The sequence below is a fragment of the Perna viridis genome, chromosome 10, assembly GCF_037379345.1.
Source record: "Perna viridis isolate PV_CMFRI_1.1 ecotype Kerala chromosome 10, ASM3737934v1, whole genome shotgun sequence".
NCBI classification, from domain to species: Eukaryota; Metazoa; Mollusca; class Bivalvia; order Mytilida; family Mytilidae; genus Perna; species Perna viridis.
The window spans coordinates 4,015,508-4,034,441 of record NC_142454.1 but is presented as its reverse complement, the minus strand read 5'-3'; the positions used below and the strand labels follow the sequence as shown (position 1 = coordinate 4,034,441).

General features: G+C 31.0%; 1 protein-coding gene across 2 annotated transcripts in view; it reads left to right on the top strand.

Annotated features, from left to right (window-relative positions):
• The first annotated feature begins 1,275 nt into the window (after window positions 1-1,275).
• The window catches only part of LOC148604194 (protocadherin-11 X-linked-like), a 43,546-nt gene continuing 25,887 nt past the window's right edge, over window positions 1,276-18,934 (top strand). The window contains exons 1-2 of one of the 2 annotated variants that reach the window (XM_088548588.1): window positions 1,276-1,390; window positions 18,734-18,856. The gene's annotated coding sequence lies outside the window, so the exon portion shown is untranslated. Of the gene's footprint in view, window positions 1,391-14,194; window positions 14,334-18,733; window positions 18,857-18,934 lie in introns of those variants that run through there. The other variant, XM_088548587.1, reaches the window with a different exon arrangement.

Genomic DNA, 18,934 nt, shown 5'->3' with positions numbered 1-18,934 from the left:
ATTTTGCCAATGACAAACTCATTACACATGGACAGGTGTGATGATTACCTGAAACGGAAAGTGTCACCAATTACAAAAGGGTGATTTTGATTATAATCTAACGATTATCATGAATGACATGCTAATTACAGGTGTGAATAGGTACAACTCTACAGGCTACATATATACATATGCTAATTTGTAGAAAAAAGGTTTGTATATAACTTTTTGCCTTAAACGGTGTCAAATCACAGGTATGATTCAGTGATGTTGCATAAAAGATGATTCCATTAAAAATTGATTTGATGTGATTATGAAGTATAATTGTCAGATCTCCTGCTAATTGATACTAGTTGTTACTGTGTCTATGAATCAATGGGTTTAGTTCAAGGTTTGGTAAAAAAATAAGTTTACATATTGATGTCAAAAAAAGTTGAAATCTTTGAATTATGGTTAGTAATAGGGGAATTGGTAGTTTCATATTCCTGTTTGGTTGTGTCATTTCTCTGTAACATCAGATTATTTTTTCATGATTGGTTCATGAATTAAATATACATAATATACATTACATTGGTAGTTCTTTATATCTCTTACATTTTAAAATGCACAATACTTCGACATAACAAATTAAATGTTCTTATGTTTAGCATCTTAAAACAAATCTTGTCAAAACCATCACCTAGAGTGATTTTGAGGTTCAGGTATTTGTAAACCTATCTTAAATTGTGTGCCATTCAAACACAGTGAGACTAATGACACATGTAAATTGTTTAACTTGTAGATTGTGTGACAGAACAACAAAACCATGTATCTTAAAAGTTTTTTTAAATTTTGAAATATAAGATAAAGATCCAATTTTGTTCAATATCTACAGAATCTATAGATATTTATCCTAATGAGTCAGTCTGTGTGCGGTTCTGAAAATTCTTTGTTTTGTTTACCATTTAAGAAAAAAATGACACAAAGTTGAGTTTAAACAATGGTATAGATCACACGAGCTCAGTTTGAACGTGATTGATTTATATTCCGTATTCTTTATGGAAAATGTTTTATCTATAGACATGCTTGGCAGGATTTAATCCTGACTTGAGATTAATTGATTAACAAATATCTAATTACTAATTCAAGCCTAAGATGTGGGGTCACTACTTGAATGATCAGAAGTTACACGATGAGGTTGATAACGTTTAATGTCTTTGTTTCTCATTCTGTGATTTAGTAATTCAAAGTTTTAAGTGCAAAGGGACATATATTCTGAGTCATTCATTATATTGTAGTTTTGGAAAGTTTTTTCAAACTTAATTTAGATTTTATTCAAAAGGACGATGAACTTGACATCTAAAAATCAAGAAAATATGATTAGTAAATATGGATTGTTATAGTTTATTCACTTTACATTCTAAATGAATTGGTATGTATTTATCAGTATACTGTTTAGCAATGGAACATCAAATCTTTTTTCAGAGCCTTTTCTTGTAGAAACCAGACAGAATCTAACTATTTAGGAGGGGCCTTGCTTGAAATAATGTATGATTGCCTTTAACTGGCTCTAGCTCTTGGGTTTGGGTAGGTAGATAGGGAGAACATTTTTTCCAAAGTGCGTATGATTTTGTTAGAAGTGAAAAATGTTGCTTTGAAAGCTAAAAAAGAATTATATCAGAGAATGACTATAAAATTATTTGGGTATTGCCAATATTTATGGGTTGGTAGGGTAACAAATTTAATTTCAATCTTGGCCTGGCACAAAGTAAATTTTGTTCCACAAATTTATTTTTTGCAGTGTATTGTTAAACTCATTTTGATGTCAGAAAGAACAGGGATTTTTCTGTATTAAAAGAGGATGACTGGGCATATACTGCTATGTTTCAAGTTACCTAAAAAATCCACTTGGGTGAAAAACTGATTTAAAAATTTTCTTCCTTTATTATAAAGTTTATAGTGCTTTCTAAATTCTATGTAATTTATTTCATTCCTACCATTAAGTTAATTACAAATCAGTATTAATAATTTAGGAAACATGAGTTTGTGATTTCTAATGCATGATCAAAAAATGGCATGCATGTGTCAAGACTGCCTGGTTTTTTTCATTGGTATGCTATTAATTCAATGTTGCTGTGTTCCAGAATCCTGTACATTGTTTTGGTGGTTGTACATTTAAAAAAAAAAAAAAAAAAAAAAAACATATCTGGAAGCATATAAGTACATGTATATACTTTGGACCTGCATCACAAAGCTCTACAGTTATTACTTGTATTAATCTTTTTCCTTGAGATTCCCTAATATACCAATGAAAAAAAAAAGTAATGTTCCAGAATGAACAAAAAATTACTTTTCTTACAGGGAAAATATAACTTTTCATTTAACGTAACAAATAAAAAGGTATTATTAGCTCACTTGGCGTCCGTTGTCGTCGTTAACAATTTCTTCAAACATCTTCTCCTCTGAAACTACTGAATAGATTTGCATGAAACTTATAATGGTTGTTCCTTAGAGTATTCTGCGCCAAATGACAATTTGGATTTTTGATCAGATAAAAAACATGGCAAACGTTACTAAAAATAGAACATAGGAGTCAGACAGCAGATTTTTGCATATATCTCCAAAATCGTTAGGTTTAGCCAAATTCTGACATAGATATAAGTATTCAGCATGATGAGATCTATCTGTGATCAAATTTTGGTGAAAATCTGTTGACCCATGTTGGAGTTATTGCCCTTTTTGGATGTTTTTTGCTGTTTTTGTTTTTGATGTTATTACTTTCAAAAATCTTCTTTTCTAAAACTACTCCACAGAATTCAATGAAAGTTAGTATTTTTGTTTTTAGGGTATCCTTAACAAAATGACTGTTTGGAGTTTTGATCAGTTAAAAAACATGGCTGCCGTTACTAAAAAAAGAACATAGGGGTCAGTCAGCAGATTTTTGCATATATCTCCAAAACCGTTAGGTTTGGCCAATATCTTCGAATTACAGAAATATCTTTATTATAAGGCCTACATAAGTCTCTGAGGGATCAAATTTGTCAGATGACTCCATGTAATGGTTATTGCCCTTGAGAGATGAAATGACTTTTTTTTAGTGTTCAGCCTATATCTTGAAAACTATGATAGATAGAATGAAACTTTCAATTGCTGAATGATTCTTATGATAAGGCCTACAAAAGTCTCCAGGGATCAAAGTTGTTAGACGACTCCATGTAAGATTTATTGCAGTTTTCAGTCAATATCTTGAAAACTATAATTGATAGAATGAAACTTTAGTTTGATGAAATGATCCTCATGATACTCCTATCAAAATCTTCATGGAGTCAAAATTGTTGGACAACTTCTTGGAAGAGCTATTGCCCTTGAAAGGCAAACATTTAACCAGGTGAGCGATTCAGGCTCTTGAGAGCCTCTTGTTAAAGATTACATTTCAGTAAAAATAACATTATCTTTTCTGATAGTCTTCCGCATTTTCTATTTTTTTTTCTAATTAAAAGAAATGAATATTTGGGAAAAGTTCAGTGTGTTGGAAAGAACATTTACATGTAAAGTCAAGTGTATCTCAGAGAAAAATATAGTTCTAATTGTGTTTTTTTTTTTTAGATCAAAGCATAGCTTTTCTAGGATAGTGAAGGCAAACATTCTCTGTCTTTTTGAAATTTATGTTGTCAGTTCCTTTAAGGTTCGTTTACTTTACAGGTTATGTGTCAACTATTTCCGCAATCTGTGGAGAAACATTTTACTTACAGAATCTGTACCAACTATTAACCAGACCCATTTAAACTTAAAAAGACATAACTAGAGCTGCTTGTAATGATAACATGAAATTTAAGTAACATGAAGCTCATGGTGCTTGCTTCTATGGGTAGTGCCTACTCCATATTAGTACATGTACTGTAAATTCAGAAATGATTTGAAGAATCAGTTATTCAGTTGTGTCATTTAAGCTGCAAATGCAATGAATTTTATGTGATTGTGAGAAACATCAGGCAAATTCCACAATGCTAGTTTTACTTATTTGATTTTTGAATTTTTTTGGTCACATTTTTAGATGACCAGGGGACATCATGTTTGTTTTTTGTTTTTTTTTATTTTTTTAGTATGTATCAAGTAAGGTATCTATGTTTTTAGTTATATAGTTGTTTCATGCATGTACATGTCCTTACAAAAATAACAACTTCCAAGCACCTGTTCAGTGGGATACTGAAGTTCAGTTACTAACACTTGTCGTGTGGTTCTTGTTACCAAATTCCTACAGCAATGTCACGTTAAGTAAGTTAATTTCAGAATTATTCCTGTGTTGGTTAATATCTTTAAGACAGAGTTGTTGTGGTAGAATAGGTTTTCCTATGGTATTTGAGGTTTGTCATTCTGCTGCCCTTTACTGAAATGTATCTAACATTGTCACTGAATATGGTGTTGAATGTAAAGTCATGCGATTTCTCAAACCATCTTAGTTTCATACATTGGTTTATGTTTCGCTGTAATTATTTATTTGTATCCACTTGAGTAGATTTTAAAGAAGAGTGTGTCATGTACAAATGAAATAATTAATTTTTCTATAGAAAACCGAATGCTCATATGACTGACCTCATGACAAGTGCAGGGATAAATTACGAAAAAATCAGTAGAACACTCATGGTAATTGAATTAACAACCCACCTGATTATCTTAACCACTGGCTTCCAATAGTTTCCGCAAGTGAAACATTTTTTTCATTAAGATATGGGAAGGTGTTTCAGTCTGCTCAAGTTTTTTCAGAATAATCATACAGCTCTGATTTATGGTTTAGACTGATAAGGTAGCCATCTCCTTTTTTGGGTCAATTTGTTTTGTTAGGTCAAAGTTGAAAGTAATACCCTTAATTGGAGGTCAAAATGTGTAGATCTTTTAATCAGATGTTAAACTGATAGTAATCAAGAAAACTAGCAAAAATGTTTATAAAGGTAAATGTTAGCTAGGCAGGATAATACAAAAAGTGATACTTTTTAGGTGCAATGTATTGTGAGGATATAAGACATTTTTTTTTTAATTGAAAACAAGATAACTTATTTAAACTGCAATAATATGTAACTAGAACTTTGAAGAGTAATCAATCATCACAGATTGATTTGGGCTTTGAAATGATAAATAATGTATTTTTGAATGGTTTGAACCTGAAGAAGATGAAACATAATAAAATGTAAAGTGTAATAAGAATATGTATGGTGTAGATGTAAAAGAGACAACAACTCCACTAGGAAGAAAATGTCAACCCAAGTCACCCATTGGTCTTCAATGAATGACGAGGAAACCCTCATACCAAAGGGCAGACTGCAGAGTTACCTCTATATACTTAAGTAACATAAAAATGTACTTAAGGTACAAATAAAGCAAGACATGCAGAGGCCAGAAATTCCTGACTTGGGACAGGCACATAAAATATGGTGAGGTTAAAGTACTTTGCCAGATCACACCCCCCTTTTAAAATCTGGTCAAAGTGGAAAAAATTATTACACAATTAAACATGCCTAAAAATCAGTCAAAAAAAGTCCAATTTTAAGATGGTTATAAGATTAATATTCCAAGTAATCTGAATTTTGATAAAGAAAAGGTACTTACACAACCATACTTTTAGCTGATTGCATGTCAGTGATCTTACTGCAATGCATTCTTTACAAATTCATCCCCTGAATATATAAAAAAACCATAAAATAATATATTTGATGAAGTGAATTTATCAAACAAAATAATTGGTGTTTCTTTAAGCATTGTTTATTCCCTTATGTTGGATGGTTTAATTGTTTATAAAATGTCCAGTAAAGAACCCCTGAATACTTTGAAGTATAAAGCATATAGGCTTCACAAGTGGTGTTCAATACCATTCATTACATCTTTAAAGTTCAAAGTTGACATGTGACAGGCTAATTACTATTATTAATCTGGAGTTTAAATTCAATATCTTAAATTTATTTATTATAAAAAAAACTTCAAAATGTAAAGAACCTAGAAATTGATTAATATCATTGATAAGTTATGAATGGACCATCGGTCAGAATATTGACTTGAATTTAAGATTTCAGTGTGATAAAGGTAGCATTTGTTCTCTAGAACTAGCTGTCCTTGGTCTGTTTACAGTAGCAAACTGGCAGGTATAAACATTAGGTAGATCGAGTACATGTAGCACAATCTATTGAAAAATTTGTAAATGGTGTACCGATCAGAAAATCATGCAACTGTATGGTGGGAAATTTACATTGGATGTTGATATAAGGAGTCTTTCCAAAAACTCCAAAATAAATTCTGCATAATATTTAAACTTGGCTTGAGTATGAGTATTTTGTGTGACACTTAGCATTTGCCAAAATAAGAAACACAAAAAATTTTTCGTATACCTTTTTGTCTCAAAATCACAAAATTTTACACCTGACAAAAATACTTGGTACTGGATAGGTTTCATCACACCTCATGTACTGCTTCTGGTTTTAGACCCTGCTAGTTATCCATTAGATGTGAGCTTAAGTATAATTGTCCACAATGTTAATTAAGAGTTGTATTAGGCACCAAGCATTTTATTAACGTGGAGGGAGGCTGGGATTTTTTTATGCCCCTGCGACAGACTGTTGGGGGGCATATTAATTTACCCCTGTCCCTCCGTCTGTCCGTATTACACATGATCATAACTTGTCTGCCTATCTCCTCGTACAGCTTTTGAACTACATCTAAAATATTTTACTGGATATTTCTACACATGATGAAGGTGTGCAGGGCCAAAGGATTTTGATTTTCGTGAAATTTTACGGAAATTGGTGGTAGTTACACTTAGTCATCTTTCTCAGAAACAGGGCTATATGGCTTATCCGGCTATCTCCTCTTACAGTTTTTGAATTACAACTAAAATATTTTACAGGATATTTCTACACATAATGAAGGTGTGCAGGGCCAAAGAATTTTGATTTTCATGAAATACTACAGAAATTGGTGATAGTTACACTTAGTCATTTTTCTCAGAAACAGGGCTATATGGCTTGTCTGGCTATCTTCTCTTACAGACACATTTGATTTCTTAATTAAATAAAAAAAATCACTACTAACAAATGAGGCGGGGGGCTACTGTGATAAAAAGGTCTTCTAGTTTAGCTTGAGGACCAGAAAAAATCTACCAACTTTGAAAATCTTGGGCCCACTTGGTCATACAATGGTTGGATTTGTATGTATTAATACATTGTATATAAGCACAGGAGATATCTGATATCTGATTGAAATAATATATAGACCTAAAATTGTTACAAATCATACCAACCTGATCACAGAGGAATTACACCTGAATTTGTATTGGTCAGCCAAATCTAGGGAGGGTGGTCAATTTGTATGTTCTCCCATGAGAACTTTTTATACAACCACAAAAAAAAATGTTCAGTTGTATAATGGTATCATAGATGTTATTGTCATTGTTTGTGTCTGTTACTGTAAAAGTATTTATTTTCGTGGTGTACTAATTTTTGCTATTTAGGCAGTGGACAGAAAAGCACGAAAAAAATACCTGCCAAATTGATTTTTAACACGACATAACACTTTTCATGTTTTTTGATACCACAAAATTTGATATCTGTGAATATGTACACTTGATGGAATCCGCGAAAATTAGCAACCAAGAAAATTAATACTTTTACAGTAAATTTTGTTTATTTACAACAGTAATTTTTCTATAAAGTACATGTTGTACAGGTACTCATAAATATAATTGGTACAACCCCTGTTATATCTGTCTCATGGGGGACTGCTCTGTGCATCTACTCCCCTGGCTGGGTTTATAATGCTCATTAATACCATGTGTCTAGTATATATACCACTGTATATAGCTTGATGTTTTAAAGATTTAAGGAGGATCTAATTTTTTTCAAACTTATTCCTGGTTCCCTGTAAATTTTTAGTTGGACTCCATGAACCTCTTTTTATTTTCTTTCAAAGAAAAGTCTCTATCTTTAACCACTTCCTATTTCACCATTATTGATTATAATATTGTGCTTTACTTTACTTTTATTCTGTACAAAATGCCCATTGACCATTAGTCCGCACCTTAACAAAATACATACCAATATTTATATTATTTGTCATTCCGACACCATTATATCCCAGTACCATTTAGATTTGGCAGGTAGATAATGTCCACTCAAATGACCACCATAAATTTAAATCTGATGTAATGGGCCAAAGTCATTTGTTTATAAAGTTATGATGCCCTTGGTCTTTGTTTATTGAGTTATGATGCCCCTGGTTTGGCCTTTGCGGGTCAGTAGTAGAAACATAATAGATTTATTTAAAAGTAATCTGTTTTAGTACTTTGATTGAACTTAAGTGGCAGTTGGTGCTACCATTTGTTTTATTTAAAGAACAACTCGAACTTATCTGATTTCTGTTTAAAAACATTAAATTTATGATTAATGAATTTAGAAATGCCAAGAAAAATAGGTTATGTATATTTATGCTGATTAAGGTTACTTCTAGCTAAATCAGCACACAATATTTTTACAACAGTATATCTTACCGAAAACACTGCACTAAACCCACCAAGTGACAAATATAAAAAAGTTAAGGCATGTATGTTTTATTGAGATGTTTTGACTTTGTTGAATTATAAATTGCTTGTGTTGGGAAGTTTTTAAACTAGTAAAACTAGTAAAGCAAAAAAATCAAAAAGGACCTATCTGAAAAAAAGAGCAATGAAAGGGAAAATAACCCCCCAAAAAATGTCAAATGAGTACATCCAAACAACAAACCAGGATTTGTTTTTAAAATTGGCCCTAACATCTGCCTCATTTTTTTTCTCACTAAATACCGAGTCATTTCTTTCCTTTTATGACAAGCCCACTTGAAAATATAAAAAAAAGTCAAGAATGTTTAGTTACCAACAGATGGCAGAATATGGAAATTAGAATATTAAAAATAGATGTCACCTTCTATCATTCAATATTTATTCAGATTCCATTTTAAATCTAGATGATATATGAAAAGTCCCATTAGAAAAAGAGAAACAGATTACATATTTAGATCACTATCTTGTCAGAAAATACTTCAATTTAAACAACATTAACTAAATACTTAACCCGGGCAACAAATTGATTTTTCATCACTTAAGTTTTAAACTTTAGGAAGGAAAAATATCATTATTTTCTCATAAAACTTTGTATATTAAGGAAATATATAACAAACCAAACCATCCCACCAGGTTTGAACTCAATCAACTAACAGATCGGCTCCGAGCACCACGGTACACGTTCAGGCAAAAACTGAACAAGTTATTAATCATAATCAATAAATATCATCACAATCAACATTTTTGAGGGTTTGAAAATCAACGAAATGTTTTTAACTTGTCTTAATCAGAGAAAGCATCTTAATGTAGGTTGTCACTCAGTGACGATTTTGGTGCTGCGGGCCTCTGATGTTGTAAAGATTAATATATCTCCATTAGTGTGAGGAGTTATAATTATCATTATACAACGTTTATACAACACAATCATACTGTCAAAGTGTGTTACACATATTTATCAAGCACTTGTACGTAATATTTATTTTTTTCATTTTTTTACTGATTAAGATCTACATGAATGTTAACACATCCAATAATTGTTTACTTAATATTGTACAATTATGACCTAATTTGTTTAATACATTTTTTGTTTGTTTTTTTATTTTCCTTTCATGTGCATATTTTTTTACGATAAAGATCTAAATGCATTAAAATGTATCTAAGATTTCTTTTTTTTTTCCTTTGTGATATAATTTTTTATTTATTTAATATGACATAAGATACATGAAAATTGGTGATGTTTTCATTTTGTATTTTTTGTTTTTTGTTTTGTGTAGTTTTTCAACAGAACACTTTCATTTCAGTATTAAAAATGCAATACAGCATAAACACACAAAAAATTTACCAAATATTTTTTTTATCTTTAGCGTAAATTTTAAAGATTTGAAGATTACTGATGGTAAAGCATATCTGTAATACTCATATAAAGTTTTAAAACCCTCACTCTTTAGAGTTGAGCTAATCTCTTGCCAATTTCTCAGTCTGTTCCTCTGTCTGTCCATCTATCCATTACACAGTTCATACTTTTGTAACAATTTTTTTATCAGCTTTTGGCAATGTGTATTTATATGGTTTTTGTGTAGTCTTTTATTTATTGTTTTCAATTTCCTGGTTTGCAGTATGTAGTTTTTGTGCTTATTCATAGAATTAGTACTTTACATGTTTGTCAATTAAAAGTGAGGTTATTGGATGACAATAAAACTTTGTAGTTTTCAATGCAAAAAAGCAGGTCAGATACACTACCATATATGGTAATAAGAAAAAAAAAGGATAAAATATAAATACACGTATTAACCAAAACATGTATGGTGTATAGATACTCATAGCAAATAGAGAAAATTACTGAATTTTAAAAAAAAAATGCCTAAGGAGGATTGAGGTTTGTGTAGTGGCTTCCACCAGTCATACTAATAGAAAAATCCAGTTTTTTAATCTTAGCATTTGATTTCTAATGTGTGCATTGAAAGACTTGAGAATAGTTCTTTGATATTAATATTTTGGTTTTTTGTTACCAGCACTTCATTAAAGTTACAAGTGGCAATTAATTGAAGCAAGACATATGGTCATTACTTGATAAATGTTATTGAAAGGCCAACTTGAGATGAGGATATTTTTTTACCTTAGATGATTGACATAAAATGGACACTGTTAAAATGCTCTGTCTGAAGAGTTTGCTTTCTCAGTTAGTCAGTCATATATTTATTTTAATTTTGCTGTTTGTAATGAAGATTTTCAATCATTTAATTGCAGTACAGATACTAATATTAGTTTACTTTTACAAATTGACATTTTTCATGCTTTCTGTGACCCTGCAGTACCAAAGGTCAATAATGATTAAAACCAAATTACTCATAGTTGCTTATCTGATGCTTAGTATTTCCCCTGTTGGGTTCGGAGACATGTATATATCTGCTGTCTTGCAACAGTCATACAAACAAAGGGAGGTTATCATGTTTCCTGTTTTGCATTCAAAACAGGTTGTTGGTGTAACGTAGAACTGAAACATCCTTGTCTGGTGTAAAGTCTAATGGATACATGTAGTTAAATTTCAGTAAATTGATAAAATGTGAAATCTATCCTTCCAAACATTGCATGACAATATTTGTTAATTCTAGCTATGGGATAGGATGTTCTGGAGCTTACCATAGATAGATTTCAGATCTAAAAGATTAAAAATCAATTTAGTTTTACTTGGTTTTCACTTTGGGTGTCATCTTCATGGAAAATAATTTATTTTATTGTGTGGAATATCCCAATATGGGTATGAAATTGTCATCGGTTAAGTGTTCCATCGCCAATGTGATAATGTTTTTTTTTTTTTTAATGGCGAGAATGTGTTACTTATTTATATCTGACCTGAAAAGCCAGCTACAGTTTTAACAATAACATGATGTATATATATGGTAATGAAACCATATGATGATGTTCTCGCATGGTATTGTTCAATAAAAGCTGTAACTTTTATCTTAGTTGGGAGTGAAGTCACAAGTCAGAAAAACCAACCCAATCAAAATGAGATTTATCTGAGTAAATTGAATGTTATCGCCCTGTAAATTATTATAAAATCTGTTAGTAAGTTAGTGCAGAGCATTTAATACTGGGGGGTTTCTGTGTTTATTTTACATAAAGGAGATGTAATTGTAAATTAAACATTGGAGATCTACATAATAAAGCTACACCATTATGGAGAATTTCTAACTCTATACCCGTGTTTGTTCTGTATTAAACATTATCAAATGTGTTATCTCCATGTGGATAGGTCTTACCCTTACTTTGATGTCAGAATATTTTCCCTTTTTTGTTTTGCTAGGGTTCGTCAAAAAGTTGTGGTTTTAGCAAGAACAGATCTATCCCTAATGTCACTGTGATTTAGAATGAACCTCAGTTTTGAAGATTATAGACTAAATATTAGCTTTAAAAAATGGGCCTTGAAAAATGTGACATTAAGCCATTTGGACCAACTTGTCAAAAATGTCAATCAAACATTGATCCTTTTATGAAATAATTTTCATATTTTTTTCTTGAAATCGTTCCTAAATTTTCAAATGTCTACATCCTGAATTATAAGACCAGCTTTATAGTAATGTTGCTCTTGTCTTTTTATAAATCCTTTATATGATATTTCAAAATACAAATCTTGATGATATTTATTCCCCCACTCAGTGAGTTGTTGGATCCATTTCGTCTATCTGAAATTTTGTCATAAATAAGCTACCAATGAATTGGTTGATTTCAAATTTGGTATGTGACTTTATATAGATGGTGTAGATATTGTAAGCAATTTATGATGCTGTCTGATATCAACTTCCTGTTGGAGTGTGTATACCTAGCACAACAATGCAAGTAACTGTAAGTGCATGTTTAGTTTATATAAATCTGTCAGATCACAATTATGGTTATATTGTAAGCAGATCATGATAGGACTTATTTTGCATTTCCAAAGGAGAGGGGATATACTGTTTTACCCTTATCTGTCTGTCTTTGTGTCAGTGTTTTTTATTTGTATGCATTTTGGTGTTTCCATGTGTCCCTAACATGTTTTCTGTTACAGTTTTCTCAGCAACTACTCATCACAGCTGCTTGAAATTTTACATTTTTTTCTGCTGGTATGTCATATGGTGGAATCCATTTTTTAAGGTTTTTGTTTACCAATGACTTTATTTTACCTATATCATGATTGAAAGTGGGGGTACCACTGGTGAGTCTCGGATTTCTTGTTTATTCTCTTTCCTCTGTTGTACCATCAGAATCAATTTTTGCCAAATTTTATTATAATAAGTAAATATTAGCAATATACTGGTACTGAAGCATTAAAATAGAAGGAAAATTCAGAGACATCATAATCCAAAGACACGCAGAGTGAGAAAGCATTATTATCATTTGCTATTGTGATGCATTTTATAAATTTACTTGGACTGGTTTGGTATATTGGATCAAACTTTTATTCTAGCATACCTATTCACTTTTGGGACATTGCATGTGGGAGGTTCTCCCCCCACCCCCTCCTCCACCATTGACACTCTTTCTTGTGGGCGATTTTTTTACATAAAAACAATTTTTGTAATATGAAAATTCAATTATTTAGTATTTTTCACAGAAAATATAGAAATTGTAACAAAAAAAACTCCCACAAATCATACATTTTTATGTGGGAGATTCTAAATTTTTCATTGATTTTTTGAGAGTCTCCCCCCCCCCCCCCTTAATGTGTGAGGGTTAACAGGTATGATCCTAGTTAGACTGCTACGACTTAGGATATATAGATTGCCTGCATGGTCTTAATTTGAATTGTGAACCTCATTAAAAAAATGCATAATATGGTTCTAGAAACGTTTTCATTCATTTTGTTTTGCATAGAGGTCAACTTATCTAATGGAGTAGAATTTTTGACTTTTGTCTAAGTGTCCACCCTCTAGGTGTTAGGAGGAACAGTGTTTTTTGTTCATTGTGTTTTCTAAAATAATAAAACTGATAATGCAATTGCTATACAAGGAGATGTCAGTCTGGATGCTGACTTTTATCCACTGCTCACCTTTTTGTTTTCTGTTTATGTTCCCTGGTTTTCTGTCAGGGGTGGTTATTTAAATGCACCAGGTTTGTTAAAAGTCTGATTTTAAATAAACATCCTTTTTTTCATGTGTCTTTACATCAATGTCCAAGTCAGACTTAGTGATGTTGTGTGAAATAGTTTTAATTTTTCTTGCTAAGAGGTGACAGGTATTTGTACAATAAAGGTTTAAAGCAGTGATCATTTGTACAGTTTTAATGGCAGGTCTGGTCATCAATGTCCATAATTAATTTTATTTAGGAGACACCTGATATTTTTCTTCTGACCAACCCATGAAAGTCTTGTCCATTGTAACCTACATTTATAAACAGGGTTTGTTTTTAATTTACATGTACCAGTAGAAATGATTCACTAATAAAAACTTTCTCTGTAAACAATGAGTGTCATAGGGGTCTCCACAAGGAACAATGATTTCCAATTATTTAAAGAAAACATCACGGCATGGTCACAGACCCTCAGGATAATTATAAAACTGTCTCTTCACCCAACTAACTGACCACAGCTAATATATTACATACATACAATCTCAGATGGTTCTACATGAGTGGTTCTAATGCTGAAATTTAAAAATTAAATGTTTTGATTGTCAGTATTTAGAGTTTGTTAAATAAAACTGATATGACTACAACTGCTTTAAGCACTTCAACCAAATGTAGAACTACTTTACTAGACTTAAGGGATAAGTGTTTTATCATTTATTGCCATATTTTTAGGCTGTAAGTTTCATTCAAGGTAAGTGTTTAATACAATGTAATTGGTTTAATTATCAAATCTTATTTATATCACAAATACAACTAAAAGGTGTTTTAAATCCTCATAATTCAAACATTAAAAAGTTTATGTAGCGACTATACAAATATTTTATGTTTTTATCCTGAATTTACTTTTAAATAAATTACTTTTTTCTGTTATAAAACAGGAATCAAAGTATCAGAAATCAACATGTTTTATAGAATATTTCTTGTTTTGATTCTTAGAAATATTTTTCCCAATTTAGGGTACATTTTTACAGGATCTTTACAAATCAAAGTTTCCCCTTGCAGATTTTGTAGAAGTCAACTTAATCAAACTTTTCTATATAAGTTGACTAAGAGATTATGGTCAATTCTGTGATGTAGGCTATGTAAGTTGACTAAGAGATTATGGTCAATTCTGTGATGTAGGCTATGTAAGTTGACTAAGAGATTATGGTCCATTCTGTGATGTAGGCTAGATGAATCCTTCTGATATTATATTTTGTTATTCTGAAGGGGTTGTGTCATGGACATTTCTCTCACATCATTGATTCACTTTCATACTGATCAGTGAAGTCCACAATACTTCATTTACAAGATAAAACCAATCTTGGTAATTAATGAATGTGTGGTACTTGTAAGTCTGAATTGTATTTCACCATTATCAAAATGGCAAAAAAATGAATAAATTCAACTGAGTGTGTTGTATTTTTTGCTTGTACTTAAATGCCTTAAGATATACCATCTGTCTGTCTGTCTGTCTGTCTATTTGCTAATGGTAGATTAGGATCATGTTTGTACCTTTCAGAGCTGTTAGTTGTATATCCCTTTCATTTAATTAATTTTAACTTTTGCTGAAACCCTATGATGCCTGCTGGTTAAGATTATGGAAGGTCTCTTTGAAGTCAACTTTTTGGGCCTTTAGTTATCGTGATACATTAAACTTTTTGATCGTGGTAAATATTACCTTTTGTTTTCACATTTAAACGTGATTTGCCCTTTTAAAAAATTACTAGTAAATCCTTACTGTTAATCATTCCCTGCTGTTAGTCTAGAATTATTACAAAGCAAAAAATTATAATCTGGTTTAGACGACAAGGAGTTTAATTTTGATATGTTTATTATTTTAAAATGATTTAAAATAATCTGTTTAAGCTTTGATCAACCTTATAATGTTGTCATTAAGGGAATTTTGTCTAATCCGTTCCAGTGATCGGTACTTCTTTGTCTTTGTTTTATTTTGTTGATGGGGATTAAGTTAGACTGTGTCAGATGGGGGGTTAACCGATGATTGAAACTGAGATTTAGAATGGTGTGCAGGGAGATTAGGATTGTAAAAGCTACATTGTGTGTATAGGTCTCACATTGTATTTTGATAGATTTTTAGATAACTTGGTGAGTTCAGTTTGTTTAACCTTCTCATTTTTAAGAGCAATTTAAACATGAAAATATTTGAACATTTTTGTTGTTGACAATGGAATAAGTTTCTCAATTTTTTTTTAACAGATTTATAGATTTTTTTCCTTCGTTAATTACAATTTGTCAAACTTACATACATCTATTATTTAACAGAATCAGAATAAATTTGGGTGAACAATGGGAAAGAACATTTAATTTTCATTTTTTACTTTTTAAACATGAACTTACGCTTTAGTACATTTATTCAATTACCAAAATACTAAATTGCAATTGTAATGTAAAAAGTAGTGACAAATAATTTTATACATATATGTTTTGGTCTGTCAATCTGTATTGGCTTCAATTTGAGACACTGCAACAGTAGGCGGCTGGATATCTTTATATTAAGTATATGATAATGGATAAGTTAAAATGTATTTACTTTATTATATTCATGCATGGTGTAGTTAATTTAGTTTCCTACTTTAGAACATGTGTGGCTGTTGTAGTTTGTCATATGTGTTATATAGTTTTCAAGTTGCATTAGATAGGCTTCTCTTCTCATGGTATGGGGATTTTGTATGACTACATACCTTGACATTTTATTTTCCTCCCCTAACATCTAATTATCTCCCTTGGCATTAGAATACTATAGTAGTTTTAATTAAACAGAAAGTGTTAGCCTTTGATGTAATTTTTCTCAGAACACCTGAGCAATAAAAGAATTTTGAGTCAAGAATACCATTAAATACACGTTTTCATTAGTTATGCTCAACTTATTATACCAGTAATTGTATTTTATGCAAATCATCTGAAGAAAGTAATTGATATTTTGGCATATTGAACTTGTTCATTCTGGTCAGTCCTGTTTCTTAAAGGTTCATCAAACAAACCATTTACCCAAATTTGCTCTAATTTCAGCGATTACCTGACAAGCAACAATTTTAAAGTTTTTTCTTGCGATTCATAAATAATGTATTATCACAAAGGATACTGTTTCGGACTTAATCGTCCTTAAACACCAACAATCCAAATGACAGCTGGGGAATTTATCTCCATTTTACTCAACTTAAGGGTCTTAAAGTTCAGCCTTTTCATCTTTATTATTTTGCTATAAGAGGGAAGATATTATTCTATATTAATCGTAGGGCTTGAAGAAAAATTTCTGCTCAAGTGGCGGCTTTCAAATTATGGCCTGTCATTTTAACCAATATCACCATGGGACAGTAGAAAATATTTGTCCTAGTGGTGAATTTTTATTTTTTGGTTTGGCTGTTTTATGATTGGGGTGAACAAACCATTGGAAGTATGTGGGCTGAACAAACGGTTGGAAGTATGTCGGATGTACTTGCTTATTTGTTGATTTGACAAAGTAGGTAAAATTCAAATGAGGAATTCTTTAACAATTTAAAATCAATCATCAGTCTCTAAATATAACCCAAACTGTGTAAAATTGTCTACTGTGGTGTCTGATAAGTCATTGCTATGTCGTAACATTGCATTCTGAAATCAACAAATAAATGTTTACATCTGGAAAATTGGAATTTCGTTTATTAATTTTTCATTAGCTTAACACAAAGTTATGATAAATGTTCAAAATTATTTTTACGATTCTACCATCAAATATAAGATTGAAAGGAAATTTTTATCTAATATTAAATAATTTGTATAACATTGCTATTCAAATGCATTGGCTTGGTGTCACAAGTTTGTTGGAAAATGGAAGTTTTAAGACTGAGCCAATATTTGTGGAGTCAAAAGTTTTTGTGAGAAAGGAATTTTAAATTAATTAAATGTACCATTTTACAGGCATTCTATCTTTTAAGTACCACTGTATTGCATTGCCTTTATGACTTAAAAATCAATTTGTGTTTATGTGAAATGGAAATTTAATAACTTTTTACATTTTATTATCAACATGCAGCATTTGCTTTCAAAGGTGTTGAGCATGGATTATTTTATATCCACTCCTTTGAGGATAGATATTGGTACAATTCATGCATGAGCTGTCAGGTTGTCTGTTCTATGCACTTTAATGGAGATGAGTCAGAGAAAAAATAAAACATGATAGGTTGTCTCCCAGAATAACTGGACAAATATAAAAGTACAATATAAGTGACTTAGTTGGATTTTAACTAAATTTTAATTGTTGGGAAAAAAGGTTTACTGTAATACTATTTGTTATTATTTAATTTTAAACCTCTGGAGCAACTAGAAACTCTTCAGTTCATGCACATACAGACTACCTGAATACTGCATGTAACCACTGATGAAATGTGTACTGAAGTCTGTACTGTCAGATATCGAAGAAAATGGCTTGTTCAAATGTCCAAAACAAATCTGTCATAAATGTTCCAAAGGCATATTGTTTAACTGACCAACCATCTATTTTTCTGTTTTACAGACCGGTCAAGTATTTCAGTACAATTAAATGACTGACAGATAATTTGGAATGTTTTCAGAAACCTGCATGCTCATATAGGGTTAGGCATCCATAAAAATGCAAGTCTGCAAGTTGAAAATGTCAGGTTAAGATAATGAAACAATGTCTATAAAAATGTTTGTCACATGGATTGTCATTTGGTTGCTATGACGTAACAATATGAAAGAGTAATCAAGAGAAACAAGATTCCATAGGAATTCAAAAGAATGTAATCAAGGGACAAAGACCAGACATGGAAAAAAGACATACACAACGAAGAACACAAAATAACTAAATATAGGAGATGTGGTGTGGTTGCTAATGAAATAGTCATCAACCAAATACCAAGTAACAAAGAATTAAACTTTTTACAGATAACCATATGGTCTTCAATGTTGGGTAAAACCCAAGACAACTTTTTTGACCCTGCAGTAGACATAAATGCCTTCAAACAAATATTAAGTCCTCCTTCCATCTGTGTAAAACAAAAACAATAACTTTTTTTCAAAATGACTTTATCATTTACATTAATTTTTTTTCATTTATATTTACATCCTTTTTTTCCTTTTACTCTCTAGATTGATACCTGTAAAAAATTTCCAATACCAGAAGCTTATTCTGAGAACCAGTTTGTGTACCAGGCACCAGTTATGATTCACAAGTTGTGGTAACCAGAATTCAACCTGACTCACAATTTAAAGGTATCATTTTTAATTGACAAAATATTTGACTCAAAATTTAAAGAGTGTATGTATCATTGATGGTTGGTTAGCAAGGTA